Here is a 27478-nt window from a genome sequence, read left to right as displayed (position 1 = left end):
GCCCACAGAAGACTGGCTGCCGGAAGAAGAATGATTGAGCTGAGGATTAGGTTCTGGATCTCCATGTTCCGAATCTATCTCAGACACGCCTTCAATTTCCTCGGGTTCTTCTTCTGAATCTTCCTCTTCTTCTTCTAGCTCATTCGGCACAAGAGGAGGCATTTGCTGTTCTTGGAGCATCTCAATATGTCCAAGGGCGTCACCTAATTCTTGGTTCAAGTCATGGACTTGTTCCTGCAAAAAGTCAATTACGGTGTTGCACTGGAGAATTTGAGCATCACCTTCCAAGATCTGCACCTCCAAATGTCCAATGGTAGTATCCCTCCCGGCAATTCCTTGACCAAGCGAATGAATCTGGTCATCTTTTAGGGTAAGATTCCTATGAAAATCCTAGGCCAGATTCACCATATCGTCCATACACCTTTGCTTAAGTGACTAGAAGCGATACTGAGCGTTCATATACCTAATTACTGCCCTGAGGGTCTCCTCGGCTATATCTCCAACTAAACGTCCAAGTTAAGTTGTTCTGAAGGTCCACTCATGTCACACCCGATTTATAAGAACATAAATCGAGCAATCATATATGCGCCAGGATCAAGTCACGCATATATACAACAGATCATCAAGATATCACAACACATGTCACGAATAACATTAATATAAAACGTAAATGAATCAATATAATGAATTATTTTTATTACAACCGAATCAAGAATCGGTTCAAGAGTTGCGGAAGCGTAAAAGGAATACATGAAGAGCTGGGCGCCACAGGGACGTCGACTGGGAGACAAACGCCTAGAAGTCGTCGAAGCCGCTGACGTAGTCCTCCACGTTGCCGGGCACTGAGCAGCAGTCGAAGATATCCAAAATAGAACAAAAGAGTGGAGAGGCAAGTGTGAGTACAAACTCGTACTCAACAAGTATAACACGAGCATGAGGCTCTAAGGTTAACTGACTCAACTGCATTAGCTTTTAGTCTTGGCATATTTTATTAAAGCTAAATACTACAAGTGGATGAATTACCATAAACCCAATTGCATAATAAATTAATCAATATTAATTAAGAACTACTGAGAACCATCCAAACCAAAACCACCCGGGGAACCGCCCTCGTCAAAGGTTGATAACCCCACTAATCAGACGGAGGATCTGGGCCGCTCATGACTGTGAGCACAGCTGATATATCAGTTTTACACTCTCGAGAGGTTGCACAACTTTACCCACAAGTCGTGGGCTACGCTAGCTGTTCATCACACTTCCTTAGGTGAGATGGCTAGCAAGCACACTACGAGACCGTTACAAAGGATACGTTGGTAAGGTGTAACCGCTAAGGATTCTGGATCAGCGACGATGGGGCCCACCTCCGGGGGTACAAGACACACAGCACAGACCAAGCCGGAGGAGCAGGGACCATTGAAGCTTACCACCCCTCTTGCCCACGCAGGTAAGTTACTCCCGAACCAAAATGACCTAATTAGTAAGTCAAGACCGTCCCATACCAGTCTTGTGGTTGCGCGGTTGTCCCAGGTTGTCGCTCTATGAACCGGTCCTTATGGAGAGTGGCCAACCAAGCACTAAGCACCGTGCTGGCCCCCTAAACCATGTTTCTAACAAAAACATATTTTAAGGACGCACAAACCACTCAAGCACACAGCACAGAGGGTCGGCTCCAGAATTAAGTTGCATAAGACCATTAATCAAATTAATTAAAAAGGACCAAGATTTGTTATAGCGCAGCAACCTAGCACAACTAACCAAAATGCAACCCAAAGGATATATAAGGATATAAAGGTGGCTAGGAAATCCTTATAGGTATACAGAATTAAAATGCAGTATGAAATTGTATTTAAAAGTGATAGGAGGTTCATGTTATACTTGCCTTCCTCGTACTCTCCCGGCTGCTGCTCGAACTGCTCGGAAGACGGCTGCTCCGGGTACTGATCCAAAGGCTCCGCGTCTACTCACGATCGTAACAGCAAGACATGGGCCACACATGCACACACATGCAAACAATAGCAAAATATAAGAAAAACAGTACACCAATACAATAAAACAACACGTGAAACTGGCCTAGATCTATTCTACGCGTTACAACGATCGCGTGGATATAAAGAACACCTAAAACGGAGCTAAAACGCGAAAACTACGCTTAAAACAGGATCCAGGGACCTATTTGTAAGAAAAACCTAACTTCCAGGGGCTTCTGCACAAAAACCGAGGACTAAAACCTAATTAAAGCCTAGACTCAGGGGCTAACTCGCTAAAAACCTTAGACTGGACCGCGGGCATGAAAACTGGAAAGCTCAGGGGGCCAAACGGAAAGAAAAGGACCTGATCGTAAATACTTTTGAGTTAGGGGTGTACGGCGGGTTGATTTCCCTAAAGCACAGGGACTCTTTAGCAAAAAGGGGCGGCTGAAGGGGTAAGATCTGTCCTGGGCCCTTAGATCCGGATCGGGCGGCTGAGGTTAGACTCTTAAAACGAAGGGGTATCTGCGGATCTGGGCGCTTGGATCTCGATCGGACGGTTGAGGTGAGATCCGCGGCCGAAGTTCACGCTGTCCACCGGATTTTAAACGAGCGGCTGAGATCTAATATGGACTGGGATCTAATCCAGATCATCGCTTTGAAATCTAACGGCCTGGATCGCGTACCGGTCTGGATCTAATCCAGACCGTATGCTCGGATCGGACGGCTGAGGGAGGCTCCGGCCGGCTCCGGCGGTGGGGAGGCGCTAGGCGCGGCGGAGGCGGCGGAGGCTCGCCAGAGGACACGCTACGGAGCGATTCCGCGGGCGATGCGCGACGAGATCCGGTCGGGGAGAGAGAGACGGACACGGGGAACTCAATTGGGGCAAAAGGGGGCGGAGGCGGTGGCCGTAGCGGCCGGGCGACGGCGGCGCGCGGCTCGGGGACGCCGGCGAGCGCGTGCGGCCGCGGAGAGGCGAGATCGAGGGAAAGGAGGGGCGGGGGAGTGTCCTTACCCCACCGGGGCAAGCCCACGGTGCCTGAGCGACGGCGGAAGGCGGCGAGGAGGCGGCGCGGCGGCGACCCGCGACACCGGCGGCGGCAGCGCGATTGGCGGCTAGGGTTAGGCGTGCGGGGGTATGGCGGCGACGTGGGGAACCCTAGGTGCAGGCAGCGGCTTTGTAGGGCGGCTGCGGCACCCTGGCGCGCGGGCCCGGAGCAGGGGAGCTCGCCGGAGATCTCGGGAGGGAGGTTGCGCCGGGGAGAAGGAGGGGAGAGGGAGGAGACGGGGCTGCCAGGTGGGGCCAAGCAGTCAGCGGAAGAGGAAGGAGGGCGCGGGCTGAGGGGGAGCTGGGCCGTGGCACGGCCCGTGCGGGGAGAAAGGGAGAGAAGAGAGAGGCGCCCAAGGGAAGGAGGGGAGCTGGGCCGGGGCTCGGCCCACGCGGGGGAAGAGAGAAAGGAGGGGGGGTGCTGGCCCATGCGGAAGAGAGGGGAAAGAGGAGAGAGGGGGAAGAGATGGGCCGGGCTGGGTTGGGCTGCCTTCTTTCATCCCTTCTCCTTTTCTTCTTTTGTTTTTTTCTAACTCATTAATTCAAACAATTCTAATTGAATTCAAATGCGATTTGAATTCAAACCTATACACCCAACACAAATAAAACAATGCTGCGGCACGAATGCACAAACACTTTAATCCTATGATAAATTTTATTTTCTTGCGTTATAAATTACTTTAAATGCCACGAAAATTAAAGTAAAGCTTGGAAAATTTGTTTAAGCCCAAATAAATTAATTAAAATTTTGAGAAAATTACCTTAGGGTGTTACAAACCTACCCCCCTTACAGGAATCTCGTCCCGAGATTCGGATAGGCTAGCTAGCAAAGAGATCGGGGTATGTCTTCCTTAGCTCGTCTTCTCGCTCCCAAGTAGCCTCATCCTCCGTATGATGACTCCACTGAACGCGGCACATCTTGATCTTCTTATTTCTAGTAACCCTCTCAGATGTCTCCAGAATCTTCACCGGATGCTCAACATAGGTCAGATCCTCCTGCACATCCAACCCTTCGATCGGTGCTTGCTCTTCTGGCACCCTCAAGCACTTCTTCAGCTGAGACACGTGAAACACATCGTGCACTCCTGAGAGATTGAGTGGCAACTCCAGACGATATGCCACCTCACCTTTCCGTTCCAACACCTTGAACGGACCAATGTACCGAGGAGCTAGCTTCCCTCGTACATTAAACCTGCGGATTCCTCTCATCGGCGAGACCTTCAGATATACATGATCACCCACTGCAAAGGTCAAATCTCGGCGACGCACATCCGCATAACTCTTCTGACGAGTCTGAGCGACCCTCAGATTCTCTCGCACCTGCTGTACCAACTGTTCGGCCTCCTCAACAATATCCGGACCAAATACCTGCCTCTCACCAATCTGATCCCAATACAGCGGAGTCCTACATTTCCGACCATACAGAGCCTCAAACGGGGACTTCTTCAGACTGGCCTGATAGCTGTTATTATAAGAAAACTCAGCATATGGCAGGCATTTATCCCAGCTGGTACCATACTGAATAGCACAAGCTCGAAGCATATCTTCCAACACTTGGTTGGTTCTCTCTGTCTGTCCATCTGTCTGAGGATGATAAGCAGTACTGAAGCGCAGCTTCGTATCCAACGAATCGTGCAACTGCTCCCAGAACCGTGAAGTGAACTGAGATCCTCGATCAGATATAATCTTCTTAGGAACACCATGCAGACAGACAATCCTGGAGATGTACAACTCTGCGAGTCTAGCACCTGAATAAGTAGTGTTCACCGGAATAAAATGAGCCACCTTTGTCAACCGGTCCACTACTACCCATATGGAGTTGTACCCCTTCTGAGTACGAGGCAAGCCAACAATGAAGTCCATAGTGATTTCCTCCCATTTCCACTCTGGAATCTTCAACGGCTGCAATAACCCTGCTGGCCTCTGATGCTCTGCCTTGACACGCTGACAAGTGTCGCAGATAGCCACGTACTCCGCAACGGAACGCTTCATTCCATACCACCAGAATCGTTCCTTTAGGTCGTAATACATCTTCGTGCTGCCTGGATGGATAGAATATGCTGTATCATGAGCCTCACTCAGAATCAACTTCCTGAGATCTGCTACATCCGGCACACATATACGACCCTTGTACCACAAGGTACCCTGATCATCTTCTCTGAAATGAGGAGCCTTGCCAATCTTGAGCAACTCACGAATCTCCTGCAGCTTCTGATCCTCCTTCTGATGCTGCCTGATCTCGGCCTCTAGAGTGGGTTCCGCCTCGAATGATGTACCCGAGGTGTGATGCAAGAAACCCAGACTCAACTGCTCAAACTCCTCGCATAACTCCTGAGGCATCTGAAAAGCCACGGCCATGTTAACATAGCTCTTCCTGCTCAGAGCATCTGCTACAACATTGGCCTTGCCCGGATGATAGTGAATCTCCAGGTCATAATCCTTGACCAACTCTAGCCATCTTCTCTGCCGCATATTCAGCTCACTCTGAGTGAAAATATACTTGAGGCTCTTGTGATCGGTGTAAATATCACACCTCTGCCCAAACAAGTAATGCCTCCATATCTTCAGAGCATGCACAACTGCGGCTAACTCCAGATCATGAGTGGGATAATTCAACTCGTGCCGGCGTAACTGCCGCGAAGCATAAGCTATCACTCGGCCTTCCTGCATCAGGACACAACCAAGACCATCTCTCGAAGCATCACAATACACTGTGAACCTCTTGCGCTGATCTGGCAGAGTAAGGACTGGCGCCGTAGTCAACCTCTTCTTCAGCTCCTCGAAGGCACTCTGGCGCTCATCAGTCCAAGAGAAATCCACACCCTTCTCCAGCAAGGAAGTCAAAGGCTTCGCAATCTTGGAGAAATTCTCAATGAATCTCCGATAATAACCTGCTAAACCCAGAAAAGAGCGGACTTCCTTCACCGTCTGCGGTACAACCCAGTCAAGCACATCCTTCACCTTTCCGGGGTCCACCGCAATACCTCCCTTGGAGATAACATGACCGAGGAACGGAACCTCGTCAATCCAAAACTCGCACTTGCTGAGCTTGGCATACAGCTTGTGCTCTCTGAGCCTCTGCAACACAAGCCTCAGATGCTTCTCATGCTCCGCTTCTGACTTGGAATATATCAGGATATCATCAATAAATATCACCACAAAGGTGTCCAGATAATCCATGAAAACCTTGTTCATCAGATGCATGAAGAAAGCCGGAGCATTAGTCAAGCCGAAAGACATGACCGTATACTCATATAACCCATACTTGCAGGTGAATGCCGTCTTCTGAATATCCTCAGGACGAATCTTCAGCTGATGATAACCCGAACGCAGATCAATCTTCGAGAATACACAAGCACCCTGAAGCTGATCAAAGAGATCCTCAATACGGGGCAATGGATGCTTGTTCTTGATAGTGACTGCATTCAGATCCCGATAATCGACACACATCCTCTTCGCGCCATCCTTCTTCTCTACAAGCAATACAGGAAAAGCCCAAGGAGAGAAACTGCGACGGATATAACCCTTAGCTAGCAACTCATCGACAGTCTTCTTAACCTCCTCGTGCTCGACAGGAGCCATACGATAGGGCCTCTTAGCAATAGGAGCTGTGCCAGGCAAGAGATCAATAGAAAACTCAATGTCGCGATCAGGCGGCATACCTGGCAAATCATCCGGAAAGACATCCGGGAATTCAGACACCACGCGAATACCATCCGTGGGTCTAGCCTCCATCTGATGAAGAAATCCAGAAGGCTCTGTGGCACCAACCGTGACCTCCTGACCATCGGGTGCTGACAAAAGAACCGTCCTCTGAGCACAATCTATCCGGACTCCCCACTTAGCGAGAGTCTCCATCCCGAGGATCACATCAATGCCCTTGGTGTCTAGCACCATCAGATTCGCACTGAAATCTACCCCCCTTATGGCCACACTGACTCTGGGACAGAAGACATGAGACCTCAACTGCCCTCCCGGTGAAGATACTAACATGCACCTCTTTAATGTGCTAGTAGGAATACCATGATGCTCAACAAAAGACTGGGTGATGAAAGAATGTGTAGCACCAGTATCAAAAAGCACTGTAGCAGGATGGGCATTAACCATGAACGTACCAATAACCACGTTAGGAGCCTCGGCCGCTGACTCGGCCGTCACGTGGTTCACCCTGCCCTGAGCTGGGGCCTTGGGCGGTGCTGCACGGCCCTGCTGTCCTGCCTGTGCCTTCCGAGGGCAGACGTTGGCGTAGTGCCCTGGCTCGCCGCAGTGGAAGCACACTCGAGGAAGTGCCGGAGCCTGCTGCCCAGGAGGAGGAGTGGGCGCTCCCTGCCTCTGAGCTGGTGGAGCCGGAGGCGCTGGAAGCCTCTGACCCTGTCCCGCCTGCTGCTGCTGCTGAGGACGAGGCGGAAGCTGCTGCCGCTGCTGGTACTGCTGTGGCGGCCTCTGCTGCTGCTGCTGAGGATGCTGATAGCGGGGACGGGTGTTGCTGCCCGAAGAGGATGGAGCCATCTTCCTCTTCTTATCCTCAATCTCCCGGCGCTTGCGCTCGGTGTTGAGGGCCGCATCAACCAGCTGGTTGAAGTTGTCGAAGCGGTGGTTCAGCAGCGCATACTGGATGTGATCATCCAGTCCCTCTTTGAAGTACTCCTGCTTGTCGCTATCACGAGCGACGTCAGCAGGGGCGTAGCGGGCAAGCTGAAGGAAACGGTCACGATACTCCGTCACCGTCATGGATCCCTGAAATAACGAACACGGATGACAAGGATAGAAATCGCTCAATGGTCAGGTTTTACGAAAGAAGTCAAGGATAGATCAAGCTCAAAAGAAATGGTAAGGAATTCCGTTAAATTTTACCTGCTTAAGGGCACGGAACTCCTTCTGCTTCATCTTCATGATGCCCTCAGGAATGTGATGGTTCCTGAAACGCTCACGGAACTGGTCCCACGTGAGAGCCTCACGATCCCGAGCTGGGTAGGACTCCCACCAGTCAAGAGCGGAACCTCGCAGCTGCCCTGCTGCGTACAGAACCCGCTCCCGGTCGTCGCACTGCGCAACAACCAACTGGCGCTCCACCGAACGAAGCCAGTCGTCCGCCTGGAGTGGGTCCGTGGCGTGAGAGAAGGTCGGAGGGTGACCTCTCAGAAAATCCGCACGCCTGTCACGGGGCTGAGGCGGCGGAGGAGGCGGTGGCTGAGCGTGGATCTGCTGCAGAGCCTGAACTGTGTTGTTCAGGGTAGCCATCATCTGCATCTGGAGCTGGAAGAACTGCTCCGGGGTCAGTGGTGGCGGCATCGGTAGCGGCTGGCCAGTACCCTGGTTGTCCTGCTCCTGCTGGTCAGAACCGGAACCGGTGCGCCTGGTGTTCACCATCTGATTACAACAACCGAAATTTATGAGAAAAGGATATGGTGTAGCTGCGGAAATGAAACTTCGGACGGATATGACAGAAAGAAAGGAATATAGGTTTTACCCCCAACGTTCTAACTCAATTTTATTATTTCGTTCAAGTGGGGTTAGGTCGATTTGCATGAACAAGTTTAACTACTAGCCTATGCAATCAACCAAAAATCCAAATCAAGCATTTGCACAATAACAAACATTCAATATTCACAAATTAGTCGAGTTTTCCACACTACTCGACTAACACACTCGTTCTAGCGTAATTTCATCGGGACAACCTAAACTTATAACTTACCGGATTAGGCGACTCAGGCCAACGTCTACGAAAAACTCCAGCTACTTCTCCGGAAAGGCGGGAAAAACAGCAAATCGAGGGATTAAGACTCAAGGAATAGGAGCAGAAAAACGATGGCTGAAGATTTGCGGAGGCAAGCAAGAGAAATGAAGTCCTAAACTCGACCAATTCTACCTAGGCTTCGTCCTACAGTCGACACGGCTCTGATACCAATCTGTCACACCCGATTTATAAGAACATAAATCGAGCAATCATATATGCGCCAGGATCAAGTCACGCATATATACAACAGATCATCAAGATATCACAACACATGTCACGAATAACATTAATATAAAACGTAAATGAATCAATATAATGAATTATTTTTATTACAACCGAATCAAGAATCGGTTCAAGAGTTGCGGAAGCGTAAAAGGAATACATGAAGAGCTGGGCGCCACAGGGACGTCGACTGGGAGACAAACGCCTAGAAGTCGTCGAAGCCGCTGACGTAGTCCTCCACGTTGCCGGGCACTGAGCAGCAGTCGAAGATATCCAAAATAGAACAAAAGAGTGGAGAGGCAAGTGTGAGTACAAACTCGTACTCAACAAGTATAACACGAGCATGAGGCTCTAAGGTTAACTGACTCAACTGCATTAGCTTTTAGTCTTGGCATATTTTATTAAAGCTAAATACTACAAGTGGATGAATTACCATAAACCCAATTGCATAATAAATTAATCAATATTAATTAAGAACTACTGAGAACCATCCAAACCAAAACCACCCGGGGAACCGCCCTCGTCAAAGGTTGATAACCCCACTAATCAGACGGAGGATCTGGGCCGCTCATGACTGTGAGCACAGCTGATATATCAGTTTTACACTCTCGAGAGGTTGCACAACTTTACCCACAAGTCGTGGGCTACGCTAGCTGTTCATCACACTTCCTTAGGTGAGATGGCTAGCAAGCACACTACGAGACCGTTACAAAGGATACGTTGGTAAGGTGTAACCGCTAAGGATTCTGGATCAGCGACGATGGGGCCCACCTCCGGGGGTACAAGACACACAGCACAGACCAAGCCGGAGGAGCAGGGACCATTGAAGCTTACCACCCCTCTTGCCCACGCAGGTAAGTTACTCCCGAACCAAAATGACCTAATTAGTAAGTCAAGACCGTCCCATACCAGTCTTGTGGTTGCGCGGTTGTCCCAGGTTGTCGCTCTATGAACCGGTCCTTATGGAGAGTGGCCAACCAAGCACTAAGCACCGTGCTGGCCCCCTAAACCATGTTTCTAACAAAAACATATTTTAAGGACGCACAAACCACTCAAGCACACAGCACAGAGGGTCGGCTCCAGAATTAAGTTGCATAAGACCATTAATCAAATTAATTAAAAAGGACCAAGATTTGTTATAGCGCAGCAACCTAGCACAACTAACCAAAATGCAACCCAAAGGATATATAAGGATATAAAGGTGGCTAGGAAATCCTTATAGGTATACAGAATTAAAATGCAGTATGAAATTGTATTTAAAAGTGATAGGAGGTTCATGTTATACTTGCCTTCCTCGTACTCTCCCGGCTGCTGCTCGAACTGCTCGGAAGACGGCTGCTCCGGGTACTGATCCAAAGGCTCCGCGTCTACTCACGATCGTAACAGCAAGACATGGGCCACACATGCACACACATGCAAACAATAGCAAAATATAAGAAAAACAGTACACCAATACAATAAAACAACACGTGAAACTGGCCTAGATCTATTCTACGCGTTACAACGATCGCGTGGATATAAAGAACACCTAAAACGGAGCTAAAACGCGAAAACTACGCTTAAAACAGGATCCAGGGACCTATTTGTAAGAAAAACCTAACTTCCAGGGGCTTCTGCACAAAAACCGAGGACTAAAACCTAATTAAAGCCTAGACTCAGGGGCTAACTCGCTAAAAACCTTAGACTGGACCGCGGGCATGAAAACTGGAAAGCTCAGGGGGCCAAACGGAAAGAAAAGGACCTGATCGTAAATACTTTTGAGTTAGGGGTGTACGGCGGGTTGATTTCCCTAAAGCACAGGGACTCTTTAGCAAAAAGGGGCGGCTGAAGGGGTAAGATCTGTCCTGGGCCCTTAGATCCGGATCGGGCGGCTGAGGTTAGACTCTTAAAACGAAGGGGTATCTGCGGATCTGGGCGCTTGGATCTCGATCGGACGGTTGAGGTGAGATCCGCGGCCGAAGTTCACGCTGTCCACCGGATTTTAAACGAGCGGCTGAGATCTAATATGGACTGGGATCTAATCCAGATCGTCGCTTTGAAATCTAACGGCCTGGATCGCGTACCGGTCTGGATCTAATCCAGACCGTATGCTCGGATCGGACGGCTGAGGGAGGCTCCGGCCGGCTCCGGCGGTGGGGAGGCGCTAGGCGCGGCGGAGGCGGCGGAGGCTCGCCGGAGGACACGCTACGGAGCGATTCCGCGGGCGATGCGCGACGAGATCCGGTCGGGGAGAGAGAGACGGACACGGGGAACTCAATTGGGGCAAAAGGGGGCGGAGGCGGTGGCCGTAGCGGCCGGGCGACGGCGGCGCGCGGCTCGGGGACGCCGGCGAGCGCGTGCGGCCGCGGAGAGGCGAGATCGAGGGAAAGGAGGGGCGGGGGAGTGTCCTTACCCCACCGGGGCAAGCCCACGGTGCCTGAGCGACGGCGGAAGGCGGCGAGGAGGCGGCGCGGCGGCGACCCGCGACACCGGCGGCGGCAGCGCGATTGGCGGCTAGGGTTAGGCGTGCGGGGGTATGGCGGCGACGTGGGGAACCCTAGGTGCAGGCAGCGGCTTTGTAGGGCGGCTGCGGCACCCTGGCGCGCGGGCCCGGAGCAGGGGAGCTCGCCGGAGATCTCGGGAGGGAGGTTGCGCCGGGGAGAAGGAGGGGAGAGGGAGGAGACGGGGCTGCCAGGTGGGGCCAAGCAGTCAGCGGAAGAGGAAGGAGGGCGCGGGCTGAGGGGGAGCTGGGCCGTGGCACGGCCCGTGCGGGGAGAAAGGGAGAGAAGAGAGAGGCGCCCAAGGGAAGGAGGGGAGCTGGGCCGGGGCTCGGCCCACGCGGGGGAAGAGAGAAAGGAGGGGGGGTGCTGGCCCATGCGGAAGAGAGGGGAAAGAGGAGAGAGGGGGAAGAGATGGGCCGGGCTGGGTTGGGCTGCCTTCTTTCATCCCTTCTCCTTTTCTTCTTTTGTTTTTTTCTAACTCATTAATTCAAACAATTCTAATTGAATTCAAATGCGATTTGAATTCAAACCTATACACCCAACACAAATAAAACAATGCTGCGGCACGAATGCACAAACACTTTAATCCTATGATAAATTTTATTTTCTTGCGTTATAAATTACTTTAAATGCCACGAAAATTAAAGTAAAGCTTGGAAAATTTGTTTAAGCCCAAATAAATTAATTAAAATTTTGAGGAAATTACCTTAGGGTGTTACAACTCAGCATCGTGTGCAAAAACTGCCGGAAACAGTCCGATAGGGTAAGCTGCTGTGGCAGAACCAACCTGAATTATACCGGCTCAAGTACGCGAGTCCACTCCAGAGGGCTCCAACATACTTCAAACGGTATAATCCCTTGGCCTGTCGGGTAGCGTCCCGATAAACCACTGATACAGGATCAAATAAGGTTACCTCACATGAAGGTGAGTCCAGAGATACAGTCACCATCATATTTTACATCACTGGAAATTATATTACAAGAGTTTTCAAAAGTAGTACGAAGTTCCAAATTTAGTAAAACTATTACAAACTGTTAAAGTTATGGTTTTTGGCAGCGGAAAACATACGCGATGGTTTACAACATGTTGTCAAGACGGATGTCATGCTAAGCCCGGGCACGACATCACTTGATATCACCAATGTTGGCCGGGGATGGATCCCATTCCACGGACCAACCATCTGGAAGAGCATCGGGCCAAGACAGGGGAAGAGAAGGGTCTTCAAAGATGCTTCCTGAAAAACATATAACTAGCAAGGCTGAGTATACTAATGCTCAGCAAGGCTTACCCGGGATTGGGTATACTTTAGCCCGTAACTAGACTCATGAAAGCATTGTAAAGGTTCTAGGTTCATTTCAGCTGAAAAGCAACAAAGAGTACAAACTATTTTCAAGTTTTAGCTTTCACATTCTAGTTGATTATCCATTCTAGGTTAGCACCTACACTAAGCAAGCAAGGTAGAGATTATCATCCATCAAGATTATTCCATCAATAATTACACTTTTTACTCGATGTGGCAAAAGGGATAAGCAGTCTCAATCTCCGCGAGAAACGGACGATTCCTGAATCGAATTTCAACCTTGCAAGGTAAACCTAACTCACAAGCTTGGAACATCCAAAGATCGTTCCGAAGCAACCGTTTCCCTCATATTCCGGGTTATGGATCAGGGCCACCACAAGCGACTGCAGAACCGTACGCACACCAATTGTGCAGGACATACGTCTGTAGCGCGACTACATGATCCGTATTCCTGTCTGCCTTGCAGAACGTACTCCCACATGTCGGTGCGTGTGAACATAAAATAAAGGTCGAGTGGTGGAGACATGTCCATTTGCCGAGCCATTCAGGTACTAGGCTTACCGCTTACCATATTTCGCGGCATGTGGCTAGTACTTTCAAACGCTTAGCCACCACTACCACACATTTCGACCTTAACCACTTTTAACAAAACAGACAGGGTAAACCTTCAGGTCATGATACAGCACATGACCCTGTCCATTATCCTTATAGTGATTGCAGAATTGTAAACATCCAACTCCTATATCGCGCGAGTGACAGGAAATCACTCGACTTTTACCGGTCCTATTAGCAGAGCATCTAAGCCATGAGGACTCAGGTACAGTACATTGGTTCCTAGGATTCATGCATCTAAGGTTCCATCTCAACTCCTAGACTTAATGCAAGATAGAATATATATAAGTATAAAAAGTGTAGTAAATTGAAATACTGGGTTATGCACCGGGGCTTGCCTTTACTGGTGGGGCTGAAGTCAGGGATGTTAGTATTATTATCTTCCGAACTTTGGTTCGGGGCTTCCGATAATCCCTTGGTGACGTTCATTTGGTCTTTAGGAATATCCTCCATAAACTCCTGAGAGATCTTGTAGGTACCGTCTGCGGAAGTAGTCGTACCTACATGCAATGCAACATTACATTCAAAGTGTGCACATAAAACTATCTTAATTCACGATAAAGTTGCAATCCAATATTCATTTAACATATTACTCATATAACAATCAAAAAGATCTACAGTTAAACTTAGATAGAGCTTCAGGTGGACAACTAATTAAAATCGGCTATTTGTTGAAGACTACAACAGAGTTGATTGGAAACAACAGGGGATTAGTTGATAGAATTGGTAAAGAAGGAAGCTCTCTATACAGTTTTAGGAAATCTGCTGATTTCTATTCGGAAGAGAAATCGGCAGGAGCAATCTCTGTATATGAGTAGAAAAGATTAGCCGATTTGGGTTCACCTGAGGTCAAATCGGCTGATATGGAGAGGAATGTTGAAAGTATAGTACTTCAAGTACAGAAAAAGGAAGGATCTTGCCGATTAGATTATCAGCATGTCTTTGGTCTATCTAATTGGTTGGTGTATTGGTCTTGGCCTTAACCAAAGAGGATGTATCAGGTTTAGCCGATTGATGTGCTTAGGTTGTGCCTAACAAAGGCGTGTCTACTGGGCTATCTTACTGATCTAGGGTTGGGTACTTGGGTCTGGGTAGCCGATTGATAGGTGCACCTATTTCCTAATTGATCGATGAAAGCATCGATTACTTTAGCAGAGGGGTGATTCCTAAAGCAGTTGTGTCTTAACTGAGATGTGCTTAAGTGTTATCCTAGGTAACTAGGTGTGGTTGTATCGGCTTGATTACGTCAGCACAACAATTGAGTGACGTACAGCTGATGGGGTTATCTAAACCGGACTCGCTACAAGAACCAGGTGGAACAAAACACTAATATCGGACTAGGCTGATGAGACCATAAGTGCGGAATTAGACTGAAGAGGATGTGGCTGATGGGCTTGTGTCGAGGAGGATATGTTTTACAGATGTACAGCCGATTGGAGTGTGGTTGAGGATATATGACCGATAGATATATAGCCGATCTCTCAGCTGATAAATCGGCTGATAGAAGTGTGTGGATAAGGATGGGAAAGTTAAGGGTTGATCGGCCATATTTGACCGATATGGAAAACAACTAGAATTAGCTTAGATCAGCCGATAGCAAGAATCCTCAGATCGTGTGTGCATCTCCGATACATCGACTATGTGCAGCCGATGTAGGACAGAACAAAAGAATTGTATCGGGAGTAGCCAATATTAGAAGGGTAACAACCGGATCGGCTAATCAGCCGATGGTAGAAGCATATCAAAAGAAATGCATCGGCTGACAGTTGTTACATAGAAACATCATAAACTCGATTGAAACGGATTCTTAGCGGCTGAGCTAATAGCCGACGCTGAAGAATAGCTGCAGAGATGTATGAGCTAAGCAGCAGATACACAAGAACTAACAAGGATCCTTATATGAAAAGGACCTTAAGGAAACGACAATCAAAACAAGGACAAGGTCTTGATGGTAGGGACATGAGCACTTGTGTGAAAGGATTAACTAAATATCACACGTCTCCACTTGAGACATACATCCTATGATTTACCTTTCAGCTACAACACATGCATACCACATAAGGTGCAAACAAAGCATTCATTCCCTAATATTTAACCTAGATCACAAATCAAGACTTTCAGCTCAATATCGCAACATAAAACCTGTAGATTTTGATCTAAGGCAAACAAAACTGATTTTGTACTTTTATGAATTTAGAAGTTCACTGCTTTGAAATAAAGAAGGCTCTAGAAATTTTACAGAGAACACCCTAGAACTTTCTAAATCGAAGCAATTAAGTCCTTGGTCGGGGAAAACAGAGTACAGTTTGAAGACAACGATGTTCCGGCAAAGGGGGGCGCCGGTATTAGGAAGATTCAGTGGGTCAGAGCAAACCTTGGGGTAGCCTTGGTTGTGGAGGAGAACAGGCGGAAAGTGAATTCCCGCGGTGAACAGGATCGGCGATGAGAAGTGCTCGACAGTGGTGAGGTTTCGGTGTGGGAAGGACGAAGAAGCTTGCCAGGGAATTGTAGTGGGTGGAGGATAACCGGAGAGGTGTTCCTCATGGTGATCCGTGGCGATGGCGGTTGGCTTTTGCCACGGCGACGATGTTTCGGCATACAGCGATCGAAGAGGCTCGATGAGAGGGTTCACGAGCTTTCTTGAGGTGTTGTGGTCTTGCTCGGACGATCGGCGAGGAGTAGGAGCTGCTCGACGTCGTGGACTTATGGGAGGAGACGATGGAGCCGGATTGGTTCGCTATGCCAACTCCTCCGCGAACCTCAAGGGGTCCTCCTGATCACGAGCTGAGCCTCCTCTGCTCGCGCACGTGTGCTGCCGAAACACGGCAGGCACACCTGCGTAGCCTCCTGCAGGACCGTCGCGCCTGGTCGCATCTCCTGCGCGCTGTTCTTGTTCTGCTCCCGCACCCCTAGCCTTCAACCTGCTCGCGCGTGGCCTGTTGCCTTGCCCGCGCACACGCCTGCGGGATCGAGCCGAGCCGGCCACCGGTAGAACACTCCCACTCGCACCCGCGGACGCGCTAGTCCAAATCCGCCTGGACCTCCGGGTCTTGCAACTCCACCGCCCTCTCCACCAGCGGTGACGCCATCAGGGCCGACCTACCGCCGCCGCCGGTCTTGCGCTGCGCGTCGAACCCGTGCTCCGCTGTTTCCGCCTCGACCGCCTCATGCTGCTGCATAGCTTCTCCTTCCGAGCTTGCTGCGCCACAAGCGTAGCCGCATCAACATCCGTGGCCTTAGCCGCCCCACGCCGAGCACTCGACGTGGTCGAACCATGGGAGGAGGCCCTGGACGCCATGCTATTTGCAGACAAACATCAGCCGAACCCGCCTCTACTGCTCCTCTGCTCTCTTGCGGGTGCCCTGCGGCACGCACGTCCACTCCTCGCTACTCCTCCTCCTCCTCCTCCTGATGCCGGACCCGCGCTCCGCTCCGGCCTTGCCGCGTCGCAGGTCCCTCCGCGGCCGCCCTCGCCAAGCTACCGCCGTGCGCGGCCTCGCTGCCCTCCGTGCGGGTTTGCCCCGAGCCGCCACGCCTCAGCTCCATCCGCCAGCGTCGCGTGCTGCGGTCGCGCCTGCTCCTGCACCACCCGAGCGCCCGTACGCCGCCAGTACTGCGCCCGCTGCGCGCCCTGCCGGATCCGTGTGCGCCAGGGCGCCCCGCACACGCTCGCCGCACCGGTGCTGTGCCTGCACGGCCACCCGACGCCTCGCTCCACGCCGCCTACGTGCCGCCGCGGCTCACACCGCACGAGCCGCAGCTCCCGCGCTGCCTGAACCCACGCCCACTCGCCTGCGCCAGTCCAGCTCCCGCGCCAAGCCGCACGCCAGCGCCACCAAGTCCAGCTCCCGCGCTCGCCCGGCGCCTGCGCCTGCGCTTGCGCCGCCCGATCCGCAGCCGCCCGCCGCTCGGGGCCGCTCGCCCGCGCCAGCGCCCGCGTCGCGCGCCGCCACCAGCCGCTCGCCCCCGCCAGAGCCCAGCGCTACCCGCGCGCCCCGCTCGCGCGCCCTTGCCCCCGCTCCAGCGCCGCGCCCACGCCGCGCCGGCTCGCGCGCGCCGCCAACTCCCGCAGCCCGAGCCGCAGCCACTCCTGCTCGCGCCTGCGCGTGCGCCTGCTCCAGCGCGCGCGCTCGTTCCGCCCGCACAGCGTAGAGGGAGGGAGGCAGGAGAAAATGAGCGCCGCCGGTGGGAAGGAAAAGAAAGTGCGAGATAGAAGAAGAACAGAGAGAGAGGAAAAACAGAGGAGAAGGAGAAAAGGGATTTCCCAAGGACTTATGCTCAAATCTAGAAAATTGCAGGGACCTTTCTGTAAAGCATAATTTCTCATTAATCTAAAATCCTAATGAAGAAATGGCCAAAATGAAAGTTGGAGAGTTTTTCAAACTCTACAACATTACTTTAGGGCTCCAATTCAAAAACTCAAAACTTATATCTTTACATATGAAATTTTGAACAAAGGTTGGATTTGAATTACTTTTATCCTAAAGAGTGTAACTTCATAACATTTAGGACCTAAATGCAAGCATTTATGACACGTCATGATGATGGGATAGACACGTCATAATGATTGGATAGACATGTCATGATGACTTGTACCTTTTACACTTTAGCCCTGAGTAACTTTGAGAGTTACTTTTGTGTGGCAGAACCAACCTGAATTATACCGGCTCAAGTACGCGAGTCCACTCCCGAGGGCTCCAACATGCTTCAAACGGTATAATCCCTTGGCCTGTCGGGTAATGTCCCGATAAACCACCAATACATAGGATCAAATAAGGTTACCTCACACGAGGGTGAGTTCAGAGATACAGTCACCATCATATTTTACATCACAGGAAATTACAATACAAGAGTTTCTTAAAATAGTACAAAGTTTCAAACTTAGGGAAAACATTACAAACTGTGAAGGTTATGATTTTTGGCAGCGGAGAACATACGCGATGATTTGTAATACGTTGTCAAGACGGTTGTCATGCTAAGCCCAGGCACGACATCACTCGGTATCATCAGTGTTGGCTGGGGACGGATCCCATTCCACGGACCAATCATCAGGCAGAGCATAGGGCCATGGCATGGTAAGAGTAGGGTCCTCAAAGACTTTACCAGAAAAACAAGTAACTAGAAAGACTGAGTATACTAATACTCAGCAAGGCTTACCCGTTCATGGTATACTTAGCCATGTAACTAGACTTATGAAGGCTTGTAATAGTTCCGGGTTTAGTTTCAGCTGAAAAGCAACAAAGAGTAGAACCTTAATTTCAACTTTTAGCTTTCAAGTTCTATGTGATTATCCATTCTAGATAAGCACCTATAACTAAGCAAGCATGGTATAATCTTTAGCCAAACATCATCTTTAATAACTATAAAGTTACTCTTGTTACTCTATGTGGTAAAGGAATCAAGCAGTCTCAATCTTCGTGAGAAGCGGACGATTCTGAATCGAATTCAACCTTGCAAAGTAAACCTAACTCACACGCTTGGAACACCAAAGGGTCATTCCGAAGCAACCGTTTGCCTTTCATTCCGACTCGTGGATAGGTCCACCACAAGCGACTGCAGGACCATACGCACTTCCAAAGTGCAGGACATACGTCTGTAGCGTGACTACAAAACCCGTATTCCTGGTTGCCCTTGCAACACGTATTCCCACACGTCAAACTAAGTAACCAAAAGAAGCAAGACGAGTGGTGGGAGGTATGTCCACTCCTCGGGCTGATTGGTTACTAGGCTTACCGCTTACCATATTTCGCGGCATGTGGTTAGTACTTTCAAACGCTTAACTCACACTACCACACACTGCGACCTTATCAAATTCAACAACACAGATGGGGTATCATCTCAACCATGATACCTTATAAAACTCCCGTCCGTCATCCTTATAGTGATTACAGGAATGTAAACATTACATCTCCTATATCGCGCGAGTGACAGGAAATCACCCGACTTCTACCGGTCCTATTAGCATAGCAGCTAGTCGGACTCCAGTTCTAGTGTTCAGTACATCGGTTCTTGGAATTATGCAACTAGGGTTCCAAGCAATTTCTAAGAACTTAATGCATAGAATTACACAAATAGATATAGATTGCAGTGTATTTAAAATAGTGGGTTATGTCCGGGGCTTGCCTTTACTGGTGGGACTGAAGTTAGGGATGTTAGTATTGTTATCTTCCGAACTTTGGTTTGGGGCTTCCGATAATCCCTTGGTGACGTTCACTTGGTCTTCAAAAACATCCTCTGCAGACTTCTGGGAGATCTTGTAGGTACCGTTTGCGGAAGTAGTCGTATCTACATGCAATGCAACATTACATTCAAAGTGTATATATAAAACTATCTTACTTCACAATAAAGTTACAATCTAGCACTCATCTAACATACTACTCACACAACAACCAGAAAGATCTGAATTAAACTTAGACAGAGCTTAGAGGGACAACTAATTAAGAAGGGCTATATGTTGAAGACTACAACAGAGTCGATTGGATACAACAGAGGTTTAGTTGATAGATTTGGTAAAGAAGGGAGCTCTCTATACAGTTTTAGGAAATCTGCTGATTTCTGTTTGAAAGAGAAATCAGCAGGAGCAATCTCTGTATATGAGTAGAAAAGATTAGCCGATTTGGGTTTCACCTAAGGTTAAAACAGCTGATAGAGGTAGGAATATTAAGGGTACAGTGTTTCAAGGATAGAACAAGGAAGGATCTTGCCGATTGGATTATCAGCATGTTTTTGGTCTAACTGATGGTTGGTGTATCGGCTTGCCTTATTCGACGAGGGTGCATCAGGTTTAGCCGATTGATGTGCTTTGGTCGTGCCTAACAGAGGTATGTCTACTGTGTTAGTTTACCGATCTAGGGTGGTGTACTTTGGCTTGTGTAGCCGATTGATAGGTGCATCGAATTCCTAATTAATCGATGAAAGCATCAATTACGTTAGCAGAGGGTGATTTCTAAACCAGCTGTGTCTTAACTGAGATGTGCTTAGGTGTTATCCTAGGTAACTAGGTGTGGTTGTATCGACTTGATTACGTCAGTACAATAATTGAGTGACGTACAGCCGATTGGAGTGTGGTTGAGGGTATGTGACCGATAGATATATAGCCGCGTTCTCAACCGATAAATCAGCTGATATAGAAGTGTGCGAATACGGATGAGGAAAACTAAGGATTGATCGGCCTTATTTGACCGCTATGGAAAACAAATAGAATCAGCTTAGATCAGCCGATAGCAAGAATCCTAAGGTTGTGTGTACACCTTTGATACATTGACTATGTGCAGCCGATGTAGGACAGAACAAAAAAATTGTATCGGCAGTAGCCGATATTAGAAAGATAACAACCGTTAATCAGCTAACCAGCCGATGGTAGAAGCATATCAAAAGAAATGCATCGGCTGATAGCTGTTATACAGAAACATCATAGACTCAAAGGAAACGGATGCTTAGTGGCTAAACTGATAGCCGACGTTGAAGCATAGCTGCATAGACGTATAAGCTAAGCAGCAGATACACACAAAATAACAAGGATCCTTATATGCAAAGGACCTTAAAGAAACGGAAATCAAGACAAGGACAATGTCTTGATGGTAGGGATATGAACACTCGGGTGATAGGATTAATTAACTGTCACATATCTCTACTTAAAACATACATCCTACGATTACTTTTCAGCTATAACACATGCATATAGCACAAGATACAAATAAAGCATTCATTCCCTAATATTTAACCTAGACCACACTTCAAAGACTTTCAACTCAAAATCACAACATACAACTTGTAGATTTTGACCTAAGGATTCAAACAAAACTGGTTTTGTATTTTTATGAACTTCGTACGAAATTCTATGAAATGTAGAAGTTCATTGATTTGAAGTAAAGAAAGTTCTAGAACATTTTACAGAAAACACCCTAAAACTTTCTAAGTCAAAGCAATTAAGTCCCTGGTCGGGGAAAACAGAGAATAGGAAGATAACAACGATGTTCCGGCAAAGGGGTTGCCGGTATTAGGAAGATTCAGTGGATCAGGGCAAACCTTGGGGTAGCCTTGGTTGTGAAGAAGAATGGGTGGAAAGTAAATTCCCGCGATGAACAGGATTGTCGATGAGAAGTGCTCGATGGTGACGAGGTTCTGTGGGTGACGAAGAAGCTTGTCAGAGGATTGTAGCGGGTGAAGAATGGCTGGAGGGATATTTCTCACGATGACCCGTGGCGACAACAGTCGGCTTTGCCACGGCGATGGTGTTCTGGCACACAGGGATCGAAGAAGCTCGATGGGGGTTTAGGAGTTTCCTCGAGGTGTTGTGGTCTTGCTCGAGCGATCGATGAGGAATAGGAACTGCTGGACGTTGTGGACCCCTGGGACGAGATGATAAAACCGGCTTGGTTCGCTATGCCGACTCCTCCGCGAACCTCAGGGTTTCCTTGCTCACGGCTAAGCCTCCACTGCTCACGCGCGTGTGCTGCAGAAACACGGTCGGCACACCCGCGTAGCCTCCTGCAGGATCGCCGCGCCTGGTCGCATCTCCAGTGTGCCACTTCTGCCCTGCGCTCACACCACTGGCTCTTAACCTGCTCGCGCGTGGCCGGTTGTCTTGCACGCGCATTCGCCTGCGGAATCGAGCCGAGCCGGCCACCGGTAGAACACTTCCGCTCACACTCGCGAACGCGCCGGCTCAATTCCGCTCGGACCTCCGGGTCCTGTAACTCCGTCGTTCTCTCCAACTGTTGCGACGCCATTAGGGCCGGCCTGCCACTGCCGCCGGTCTTGCGCTGCGCGTCGAACCCGCACCGCGTTGCTTCTGTCCTGACCACCTTGCCGTTGCGCAGTTGCTCCTTCCGAGCTCGCCGTGCTACAACCGTCGCCTTCGCTTCGCCACCTCTCCTTCCGACTTGCCGCGCCATAACCGCTCCTCCGCCTCTGTGAGAGCCGTGATCTTCCTACGTCAGGCCACCTCCATGTCCTCCACAAGCAGCTCATAGTGCCGCCTGACCTCGTCCGCTGCTTTCTTCTCAACGGCCTCCGATGTCTTCCACGCGCGGCTCCGCTGCTCCCGTGCGAATCCATTCGCAGCCGCCGCACGGCACGCCGTCGTCCTGCACGTCGCGCAACTGCTCGTCGTTGTCCTGCACAGCTCCTCCTCCTCCTCCTGTTGCCGGTCCCTCGTTTGCTTCGGCCTTGCCGCATTGCATCTGCACATGCCCGAGCCGCGTGCACCTCAGCTCCACGTCTGCCGCGCCACCACGCGCTCGGGACCGCCCGCTCCAGTTTCCGCGCTTGCGCCGCGCGCTGCTCCGCGTCGCCGCCGCGCGCACGCTCGCCTGAGCCGCACCAGCCGAACCGCCGGCGCTCTGCTCCTAGGCCCGCCTGCTCCACGCGCCGCCGCTCCGGCTCCCACGCGCCGCAACCGCCTGCTGCGCCAGCGCCTGCGCGCTACTCCGCACAAGCCGCCGCGCTCCGTTCTTGGGCCCGCCAGTTCGCGCCTGCGCCGCCCTCGAGCCCGCGCCGCTCCGCTCGCGAGCCTGCCTGCCCCGCGCCCGAGCCGCAGCCTGGAACCGCGCCGCCTGCTGCCGCCGGGGCAGGAGCGCCCCGACCAGCCGCCGCCTACCGCATGGAGAGAGAGGGGGAAAACCGAGGTGGAGATGAGGATGGAGATCAGAGAAAGATAGGGCGCCGGTGGGGAGAAAAAGGAAGAAGACGCCAGGGAAAAAGAAACAGAGGAGGAAGGGAAAAAGAACTTCCCAAGGACTTATGTGTAAAATCAGAAAATTGCAGGGGTCTTTCTGTAAAGCATAGATTTTCCATTAATCTAAAACCCGAATGAAGAAATGCCCAAAACCAAAGTTGGAGAGTTTTTCAAACTCTACAACATTGCTTTAGGGCTCAAGTTCAAAAACTCAAAATTTATATCTTTACACGTGAAGTTTTGAACAAAAGTTGGATTTGAATTACTTTTGTCCTAAAGAGCGTAACTTTATAAAATTCAGGATCTAAATGCAAGCATTCATGACACGTCATGATGACGGGATAGACTCGTCATAATGATTGGATAGACATGTCATAATAACTTGCACCTTTTTACACTTTAGCCCTGAGTAAATTTTGAGAGTTACTTTTGTAAATCACTATTTGCACAAAAGGACTTGTACTTTTATAAAATTACATAAACACCCTTATTTTCACCATTTTACCCAAACTTTGACACAATTCAACACATACATTTTTAATGCAACTTTTGGATAAATATATATTTTTTACAGGGGATAAAATAAGAAAAACATGTTTACAAAACCACCTTTCACTTATTTTGAAATTACCCTTATCCAAATACATTTTGCAAAAACAACTCTAGGTTTTTCTATAATTATAAAAATACCCTTTTTACCTGCACTTAAATTTTCAAAAGTTTCACATAAACACACATGAGCTTTACACTAACAAACACATATTTCGCACTAACAAAATATATGGCTAGCATTACAAGTACACAAACTGTCACATTTTGTAAATCAAATACTTGCATAAAAGGACTTGTACTTTTATAAAATTACATAAATACCCTTATTTTCACAACTTTACCCAAATTTTTACACACTTCAACACATACATTTCAAATGAAATTTTTGGATAAATATATATTTTTTACAGGGGAATAAAGTAAGAAAAACATGTTTGCAAAACCACTCTTCACTTATTTTGAAGTTAACTCCTATCCAATTATATTTTGCAAAAACAACCCTAGGTTTTTCTGTAATTACAAAAATATCCTTTTTACTTGCACTTTAAATTTTCAAAAGCTTCACATAACACACACAAGCTTTACACTAACAAGCACATACTTCACACTAACAAATTATGTGCCTAGCTTACAGGTAATTGAACTGTCACAGCTGCTACCGCATTTGGATGCTGTTCACAAAAAGTGGTAATAGCTTTGAGTGCTGCTGCTTCAAAAGCATCCACAAGACGATATCCAACAACCTCTATCTCAATAGATTGCCACTCAAGGGTAGGATGCGGGGGAATAGTGACAGTGGCACGGCATCGAGGGACTCTGACCTCAGTAAACTCACGACCCTTATACTGGGGTGGATCCGGGTAGTGATAGATACAAAGTGTATCCCACAGAATTCTCGGAAACCCTTCTCAGTACAGGCAGTCAGTGTGAGCATATCCCTCAGCATCCCAATAGATCCCCTGAACATCTGCCATCTGAATCAAAAGGATTCAAATGTTAGATAGGATATAAATTTCCTAAAGTTTGATAATGGCTATGGAAAGATGTGAGTCAGGCTGATGAAAATGCTGGAATGCATCATAGTATCCATCCGACTAAGAGCTCACAAGATAAAGAAATGAGACATCTGATTCTGATAATAGCAAAGATTGGACATCAGACGGATATTATAGATCTTGAGAATGAAACAGAAGATGCTAAGATAATAACCCTATGGCTGTCCGTATGACCATTTCAGACTACACTTGAAATAACAACACTCTAGGTATCCTTATGACAACATGAGCACGAACAATAGTTCAAAGATGCTTGCACGTACTACATCCTCACAAATAAAAATAACTGCCAAATATCTGTGGACTTACGTGGTTAGTTATGGTGGCATAATATAGATACGTCTCTCCCTATAATATCTAGTCGACAAATCCTAACCGTTCAGAACCTATCGATTCGTGATTAGCGTACCTGCAGAAAAACCACAATTGTATAGCGTGAACCTTTCATGCCAGCATGTCATGAAAGCATCCCCAAACATTACTGTTCACTATAGAAACAATCTGTACAATTACCGCCGTACGAACAACATTAACATACGTTATCGAAACAACGTATTCACGGGGGTACCACAAAATGCGGGGTTATGAACAGCGATCACCATACCCTGTGTCTAACCATATACTCCCAATATAGTCAACCTAAGTTGGTATATTGGCAGCATCTCAAGTAGGCCACTGCTTAAGAAATAGCGTTCGGTTCGCATCACCGACGGGAAGGCTAACTCCCCAGTTGGCTGAGGATCCTTACCTTCTTACCTCATCGTCGAAGGTGTCGTTACAAAATATAAAGTTGATTGTGCATAAATTTAAGTTTTAACAGAAAAGCTGGAAGTCAGAGTTTATATACATATATATACTATAGCCACCTCTAACTCCCTTATTAAACATCACCCTAGGGCTTTATGTACTAAGCACAATCCTTAACGAAACCAACGTAGTTTTGTAAAATATGTTGTTGGTCCAATTTTATACTAAAAGCATTTTTAAGGCAATTCATATCCCTGGTGTACACTTGTTAGCTCTGATACCAGCTGTGGCAGAACCAACCTGAATTACACCGGCTCAAGTGCGCTGATCCTTTCTCGGAAGGCAGTAAGGACTCAACTGCACTTCAAACGGTGTAACCCCGTGGTCTGTCGGGTAAAGTCCCGATAAAACCACCTAATTCAGGATCAAAACAAGATACCTCGCACTAAGGCGAGTCCAGAGATACAATCATCGAAAATTTTACATCGCAGGCATAATATTACATTAGTATTCATACATATATAATAGCAAGACCTAACTAGTACGAATTTATACAAAACTGTTCATAGTTAGAGTATTTGCGGCGGAAAATAAAACATGACACTACCAGACGTCGTAGAACGGATATTGAGCTAAGCCCAAGCTCAACATCACTCGAAGGGACCTGTGTTGGCAGGGGACGGATCCCACTCCACGGACCAACCATCAGAAAGGGCATAGGGCCAGGGCACAGGCAGAGCAAAGTCCTCAGGGGGATTACCTGGAACAAAAGTCACATTGCAAGGCTGAGTATTCTAATACTTAGCAAGGCTTACCCGTTTCATGGTATACTTAGCGATGTAGCTAGACTACGAAGGATTATAATGGTTCTGGGTATAGTTTCAGCTGAAAAGCAACAAAGAATAGATCCTTAATTTCAACTTTTAGCTTTCAGGTTCTAGTTGGCTATCCATTCTATGTAAGCAACTAAAGCTAATCAAGCATGGTAGAACTTTTTAAACAATCATTATCTTTGATCATCATAAGGTTGCTCTTATTACTCTATGTGGTAAAAGGATTAAGCAGTCTCAATCTCCGCGAGAAACGGACGATTCTGAATCGAATTTTCAAACCTTGCAAGGGTAAACCTAACTCACACGCTTGGAACATCCAACGATTGTTCCGAAGAAACCATTTGCCTTTCATTCCGACTCGTGGATCAGTGCCACCACAAGCGACTGTAGGACCATACGCACATCTAATGTGCAGGACGTACGCCTGTAGTGTGACTACATGACCGTACTCCTGTCCGCTATGCGGAACGTACTCCCGCACGTCGGTGTGTGTGCAAAAAGCCAAATTATGAGTGGTGGGGGTATGTCCACTCCTCGAGCCGATCGGTTACTAGGCTTACCGCTTACCATATTTCGCGGCATGTGTCTAGTACTTTCAAACGCTGAACCACCGCTACCACACACTGCGACCTTATCAAATTTTTATCAACACAGATGGGGTTTTTGCCAAAGTCATGAATCACAATCACAACCCCGTCAGTCATCCTTAGAGTTAAATTTTCACCTACAAACACTAACAAATTCATCTTGGAATAAATCCTAAACCTTTCATCAATATAAAACAAAGACACTTAAACATTATAGCTAGGAAACAGTTCTCAGTCTACAAATTTTACATAAAGCTATACATGAGACACACATCCTATGTTTCAAATTTCAACAACAGCATAGCTATGGATCAAGAGATCTAATTAGCATACCCATTTCCTAGTATTTATTCTAATTCAAAATATTCATTTATTCAGCTCAAGTCTATAACACAAAAGATGTAGAGTTTACTTCAATGATTCAAACAAAACTGGTTTACCATTTTTCTGAATTTTCTACCATCTCCTACCAATTTTCAAAGATTAGGGATTTGAATTGAAGGGAGGGGCTGGAATCTTGCAGCCAGGCCCTCAGAAAGATTTAGATTATTGCAATCGAGTCCCTGGTTCGCCAGGCAAGAAAAGCCGAGACTTGTCGGCCAAATTTCGGTGACGGTGGTCACCGGCGGTGAGGGGCAACCGGCCGGGAAGGACCTAG

This window comes from Panicum hallii, chromosome 4 (assembly GCF_002211085.1).
Source record: "Panicum hallii strain FIL2 chromosome 4, PHallii_v3.1, whole genome shotgun sequence".
NCBI lineage: Eukaryota > Viridiplantae > Streptophyta > Magnoliopsida > Poales > Poaceae > Panicum > Panicum hallii.
Note: the sequence above shows the minus strand (reverse complement) of the source record.